General features: G+C 42.7%; 1 protein-coding gene across 2 annotated transcripts in view; it reads right to left on the bottom strand.

Annotated features, from left to right (window-relative positions):
- Nucleotides 1-7,500, bottom strand: part of cpne5a (copine Va) — a 98,525-nt gene that overhangs the window by 55,526 nt on the left and 35,499 nt on the right. The window lies entirely within an intron of this gene.

The raw sequence follows: 7,500 nt of genomic DNA, 5'->3' as shown, positions 1-7,500 counted from the left end.
TGACCTGCAGCTACGACCAGCAAAAGTGAAATCGGCTCATTTTCCAAATAAGGAAGGTAAAATAGATACTAATGTACTTACCAATAATATATTATTATATTTGCCAATAAGATAAGGTATTACTAATAATACAATGAGGTATTCTCCCAATAACATAACAAGGTATTTACCTTTAACATAATCAGGCATTTCACAATAAGTTCACGATGCACAGTTTACCAACAGCACTGACCACAAATGGCATTAAGGTCATCCAAAGTGCAGAGGTCTATCCCACAGTGTGCACTTTCATTAACTTAACGACCCAAAGATCAGCACTGTTTACGTGCTTAGGGAAATCCGAGGGCACCACGGACGGAGCCATGCGTCACATGTGTGTGTGTGTACATGTGTGTGTTTGTGTGTGTGTCTGTGTATATTTGTGTGTGTGTGTGTGTGTGTGTGTGTGTGTGTGTGTGTGTGTGTGTGTGTGTGTGTTTTGGTGTATCTACATGTTTGTATGTGTGTCATCTCTAAAAAACAAAAAACAAAAGCAAGAAAGGGTCTCTCATCTGTGTACTAGGTGATGCTTAGAATGAAATATAATAGAGAAATGCCCCAGCATCATCTGACTGAGTAATCCTCTTATGCACTGCACTCTCCTATCTGACCACAGTGTCTGCACCCTGCACCCTTCACCATGCACCTGCTGCTGCAACCAATGGCATTAATTGCTCTAATTCTGCTCAGTTTCAACTCAGGAGGTAGTCATTCATGTCAGTGTGTGCGTGTGTGAGAGTGTGTGTGTGTGTGAGTGTGTGTGTGTGTGTGTGTGTGTGTGTGTGTGTGTGTGTGTGTGTGTGTGTGTGTGTGTGTGTGTGGTAAATGAGTTTACTTGTTTGTAAATTGAGTGAAGATTGTTTTTGTCTTTGTGAATAAAAAAAAACCTGATTATGATTATGTTATATACTGTATATATATATATATATATATATATTAGTGCTGTCAAACGATTAAAATATTTATGTATCTATTCTAAATGTCCCTTTGTTTATTTATTTTTTCCATCATTTTATTTTTATTTGAATGCCCTTATCAACATGGAAAAGTTGATTGGCTTGCTTTATGCAAATGTTTTATTTTATTGAAAACCAATATTGCCAAACAGGGCGGTACAAAATAAAATTATAAAATGCACATTTCAGGTAAACAAGGACTCAGCCTATAGTGCAGTTAAACCATGGCTTAATATTTTCTGGGAACATAGCAGTCAGGCCTCTTATTTCAGAAACATTGAACCGTAACAGTTAGGTTACCAATAAAAGGTAAGCCTACTACTTCTTTGCTCTCAGCCAGCTGCCTGTTGACATTTTCAGACAACAGTGAAGCTCGCTTCTTTTGCACAACACAACTTTTAAAAGTAAACTTTCCATTCAGAAGCTTTTTATCATCCATTTCGCCGTATCGCGCTCACCATTCACTCAAACCGTAACGTTCGCCTACTACACAGTTTGCGAGGCCAAAAAGAATGTTTATTAAAAAAAAAAAAAATTTATAAATTAATAAGAAAAAAATAGCGTTAATCTCGCGATAAAAAAATGAACGGCGTTAAAATGGGTTTGCGTTAACGCCGTTAATAACGCGTTAAACTGACAGCACTAATATATATATATATATATATAGACACATATCTCTAGATATATGTTAGTGTTTCACATCAGAATATAGTAGATATAGATAAATGTAGATGTACATATATAATGTAATCATAATCAGGCATTTTTTATGATATGTGTCTATGTATCTATATATATATATATAGAGAGAGAGACACGCATCTCTAGATATATGCTAGTGTTTCACATCAGAACTTGCCTGTTGTTGCTCATTTAACTCGGGGATGGAACTCCCCTGGGAGCGTGGAAGGGATTTACGCCCCCGTCTCTGCAGCAGTAACACCCCAAATAGCCCTTCACTCTGGCCAGATATGAGTTTGGCCCAGATCCAGTAGCCACACCTGTGCTTATCTGTAGCAGGAGCTCTCCTCCCTTTCAACCTCAGAGCAAATGACTCGAGACAACTGCTTCAGAGCCTCAGGCTCTGCGTTGGAAAACCCAGGTTCTCACTATAGATGGAAAGATGGGATATTTTGCAAGATAATGCGCCACCTCTACATGAACAAGTCCTGCCTGTCTTACAGTAAGGTCTGTCACGTCCTCTTAGTCTTACAGTAAGGTCTGTCACGTCCTCTTAGTCTTACAGTAAGGTCTGTCACGTCCTCTTAGTCTTACAGTAAGGTCTGTCACGTCCTCTTAGTCTTACAGTAAGGTCTGTCACGTCCTCTTAGTCTTACAGTAAGGTCTGTCACGTCCTCTCAGTCTTACAGTAAGGTCTGTCACGTCCTCTTAGTCTTACAGTAAGGTCTGTCACGTCCTCTTAGTCTTACAGTAAGGTCTGTGGTCTCTGTCTCAGAAGGTTTGGCTGACAGAAACTAATACCAACTGATCCCATAGGCAACACAAGCAAACAAGGCATCTCTGAAGAAAAGGCCAACTTCAGAAGGGCACCTCTACAAAAGATGGAGAAACTGGAGCAAGATGTGCATTAGTCCAGGCATCAGCATAATATGGATTCATTATGACAAGGCACACAGGCACTGGAGGCGCATATAAAGTAGCAAACAGTCCTTTAATCAGCAGTATCTTTCCCTCTCGGCCCCTCACAACCCATCCCTCTTGTCCTTGGGTGGAGCATAATAGTGCCAGGACAACTTAGTATTGATGAAGCCACCATTTTACTTTCAGGAGAAGAAGAAAAATAAAAGCTGACGTGATCACTCAGTAGTTTACACAGATGCTTAAAACTCAATAAACACCAGCCTCCTGCTAATTACGCCGGTGCCTGTGATACAGCATGCGCTCTCCGAGGAGAAACGGTGGAGCCTGACAACACAGCTTACATAACAAACGGCACAGTCTCCATAGCGTCCATCCCCCGCTTGATGTTAAGATTAAACTTTTCTTCTGGCTGACAGCGACAAACACTAATACAGACTGACGCACCTCGCCAGCAGCCCAGCCCTGGCTCCTGTGATTCCCTGTGAGTAAAAAGAAAAGTTACTCATTTCTGAAGTGAAGATGAGACAAACGTCTTCCTTTGCTAGTTTTGCCGGCGCTGTTAGTCCCCATAATTGGCAACCCAATCAGCCCATACCTGTCCTATTAACTGCAGACATCTGGCACCATCTGTCACCTTGCCATAATGAAACTGTGCGTTTAAGAGTTTCAGCCTTCATTAACTCGTGTCAATCACATCAAAGGGGTTTTAGCATTAGAGAGAGAGGAAGTCACTGGGCTCGGGATACAATGGAAGGGAATATGCTGCCTCTTACATGAATAGGGTTGGCAAGGTTACTTTTTAAATGTAATAGTTCACAGATTACTAGTTGCTCTGTTTAAAACGTAATAAATAATGTAAAATAAAATGGAGAGGATAAAATGGAAGGGAATATGCTGCCTCTAACATGAATATGAGTTGGGAAGGTTACTTCTTAAATATACTAACATGAGTTGGGAAGGTTACTTCTTAAATATAATAGGTCACAGATTACTTGTTGTCCTGTTAAAATGTAAAAAGTAACATAACTACTTCAATCACCTCATCAAAGTAATGTAAATTAATACATTTGATTACTTTTGATTATTTTTTGATTGGCAGACCAGAGAACCAATCAAAAACAACACTCAATATGTGAGTGCATACTGCCAAATGAATGAAGCATGTCTAGATGGCGAAAAGATGCAAAGCAACAGAATATTATATTCTACATATAAGTTTTAAAGCTTTTTGACCAAAAGAATACATTTAGATCCCCTGTGTAATTACCAACATAGTAGTACCAACATTACTGTAATTTAATTGCATGTTTAATTTAATTAATTGAAAAACTATATTTTTGGTCATTTAATTACGTAACTTAGTTACATGCAACTAGTCCCCCGCCCCTGGCCGTTGAACATGTGGTAAAAAAGAAACCAAATAATATATTGCCATAATGAAACAAAGGTGTGTTGAATTCATCCAGATTACTATGAAATATTTAATATGAAGGAGAGTATAATTTTTGGGGTTTTAAGTAAAACAAGAGATTTTTGTTTGTATTTTATGGCCTGCATGAATGCACTTGTACAGCATACTGTATCGTATATCTGTGTAATGTGTGGTCTATGGCATATTTACATACTATATAGTTTACATACATTGAGTGTTGTGAATGGAAAGGTTTTCCTTTGCAGGGAGACATTCACGACTGCCCCCAGTTCTCTTAGGGGTGGGGGTGGGGGTGGGCTATAATTCATCAACTCTGCAGACAGATTTCCCAACAGCCCAACTGACCCAGAGATCCCCATCCGAGTCATTTCTCTGCAATCAGGTTTGGGCAGGTCCTGAGCAAACAGACCTGATTGAAGACCCGACCCGAGTCATCGTCAGCAAAGCCGCTTGAGCAAACAGATATCACAACCAACCTTTGGGTTTTAATCTCTCCTCAAACAACGCTGGCCAGCACAAGGCATAAAAACGCAGCTATTTTTAGATGAATACCTCTGTGTAATGTCCTCTGTTGAGGATCCTACTTTAGTATTGTCATTTATGAGACAGAACGGACTTGTCCTTGTGTGTGTGTGTGTGTGTGTGTGTGTGTGTGTGTGTGTGTGTGTGTGTGTGTGTGTGTGTGTGTGTGTGTTTATGACTGATGATTTTCTGCCTTTACCTTGGAAATGCTGATGACTGTGATAATAGTGGTACTCACCACCATAACCTAGAATAACACATACGGTATGCATATAAGGCCACTTAGCTCTGTCAGCTACTTAGCTCTGTCAGCTCCCCTTGTCCCTCTTCATGCCTTCATGCCCCCCCCCCCCCCCCCCCCCCCCCCCCCTCTTACTCTAGAGACTACCTCCACTGGGGGATGCTGCCACAGTCTTTCCACGCGGAAAGACTCAATCTACCGGCAGAAACCCTCTGCTTACAGCTGTCCATTCCTACCAAAGTATTATGAACAAATTCTACTCTGCTTATAATATATACTGTATACCAGCCAATTTACCTACCCTTTACCCGTAATATAAACACTCTGCTTATCCTTGTAATAGTACTCTTATGAAGGCACTGTACACCCACTAAGCTGTTCTTCAACCAGTCTCTCTCCATTTTTATCCGCTATTAATTCTGTGTATTTCACATATAGACCTTCTTTTATGTTTCATGGAATCATGTATGTATCGTGTACATATGCCGCATGTGTGCTAGTATGTTTCATCCTCTGATGGACGTGTATGAGTCCATCTGTGCTCCTGATTCTCTCTCCTCCTTCACTCCTCCCTTCCCTTTATCCCCCCCCCCTTTTCTATCCCTATCTCTTTACCTGTCCGGCCCCAAGCAGATGGGTCCCCCCTTTGAGCCGAGGTTCTGCTCAAGGTTTCTTCCTGTTAAAATGGAGTTTTTCCCTGCCCGCCTATGAATCCATCTGTGTGCTCCTGATTCTCTTTTCTCTTTCTCTCCTCCCTTCCCTTCTGTACCCCCCCCTTCCTCTATCTCTCTACCCGGCTGGCCACAAGCATATGGGTCCCCCCTTTGAGCTGAGATTCTGCTCCAGGTTTCTTCCTGTTAAAAGGGAGTTTTTCCTCACCATAGTCCTTGTTCTAGGGGGTTCAGGCTCTGGTCTCTGTAAAGCGCCTAGAGATTTTGTTGTTGTTGTCTGCCAGTTGTTATTGGCAGTATACAACTAAAACTGAATTGAATTGAATTGAATTGAAGCACACAGAATGAAAACTAGATCACAGGTAATAAGGGATTGCCTGCACTGGGGTTGGAAATGCTATTGCAGAGTGCATGAAGAGTGAATCACTGAGGGTAGGTAAGTACAATTCAGAGAGACAGAGAGAGTGAGAGAGAGAAAGAGAGCGAGAGGGAGAGAGAGAGTGTGAGAGAGACAGGGAGGGAGAGAGAGAGAGAGAGAGAGAGAGAGTAAGTAAGAGAGAGAGACAGAGAGTGAGAGAGGGAGAGGCAATATATCTATGATGGGAGGCTGAATCTGTGTTTTAAAACAGGACCATTCACACATTCATGTCTCCAAGCTGTTCCACGCAACCCCCCTCCCCACCAACCACCCTGGGGGAAATTCCTCCCTCCCCTGTTCCTCATTTAGCCAGCACTAGATCTCCACACAGGGGAAGGGAAGCCCAGAGAGAGATCCTTCCAGAAGCTGTTAAGTTCCTCTAGTCCCACCGACCCCATCTGGACACCCCCACAAGGCCCTTAAAAACAGGCCCTGCCACACTGCCGTTAAGAAGACCCCTCATTATGCCGCCTTCGCTTGTTTACAGTGAACCCGAGGCAGCTTAATGCCGCCCAGTGTGTCCTTTTAGATGCCAGAGTTCCAGAACCAGAGTCGTGATGTTTAACACAGCGTCTATAATGCTGTGTTCAAGATCACTCGGATATTTCAAACTCAGACAATTGCACTGGAATGCCACATTCCGGCTCTCCCTTTTAGACAGACGTCGATCCAGCTCTGTGACTTCCTCTCCTGCCGGCGTTAAGATCCGGCTCTGTTACTACCTCTGATGCTGGCTTAAAGACGGAACAACAATGACTCCCCATTCCATATTCACACTTTTTATACAGAACAGCGAGGCCGAATAAAGGCGCAATTTTCCCACCTTGAACACCAAGGAGCCCATTACTGTAAGCCCACCGGTCTCCCTTCTCTCTTTCTCTTCCCTCTCTCTTTCTCTGCCTTCTCTCTTTCTCTCCCCTCTCTCTCTCTCTCTCTCCCTTCTCTCTTTCTCTCCCCTCTCTCTTCCTCTTCTGTCTCTCACTCTGCCAGGTGGAGTGATTTAACTCTGTTCCAAACCATCCATCCTCTGCCACACACTATAGACAGACCACATTTCTACTGAGACCCCTGAAATCACCAACACACGTACCACATCACGGTGGCTTCACCGGTCACCAGGGATCCATTATATGGATGCCGGCTGGTCGCGGCTCGCTGTAAACGCGTGATTAAAAAGCCCAGGCCTTATGGCTTACCATGTCACAAACACACAGCCCAGGGAACTCTATTCCACGCTCACACACTCACTCACACACACTCACTCACACACACACTCACACACACTCACACTCACTCACACTGCAGGCTATGGATTTCCAATGGCCTGCTCCTTTCTCTGCTTTAGTAAATCCTCAGGTCCTATGAGACGTGGAGCTTTAGCCTAGCGTATAGATCACTGGGACTTCTCTTTGTTGATTCTCTGTCACCTCTACCATGAAATATCCAATTCAGGCCATTTCAATTACGGCTGGACATCCGAACTCGGTGTGTGTATACGGTTTATCTTTTTATAACAGCCTATAACAGGGCATTGAATTCAGTTCAATCTGTATGAGAGCGATAAGTACGGACTTTGGCAGGCTACGAAATATCGAGTTCATCTGTGTGCTGAATAGATA

The sequence above is a fragment of the Clupea harengus genome, chromosome 4 (genome assembly GCF_900700415.2).
Source record: "Clupea harengus chromosome 4, Ch_v2.0.2, whole genome shotgun sequence".
Classification (NCBI taxonomy): Eukaryota; Metazoa; Chordata; class Actinopteri; order Clupeiformes; family Clupeidae; genus Clupea; species Clupea harengus.
This window is presented reverse-complemented; position numbering and strand designations above follow the sequence as displayed.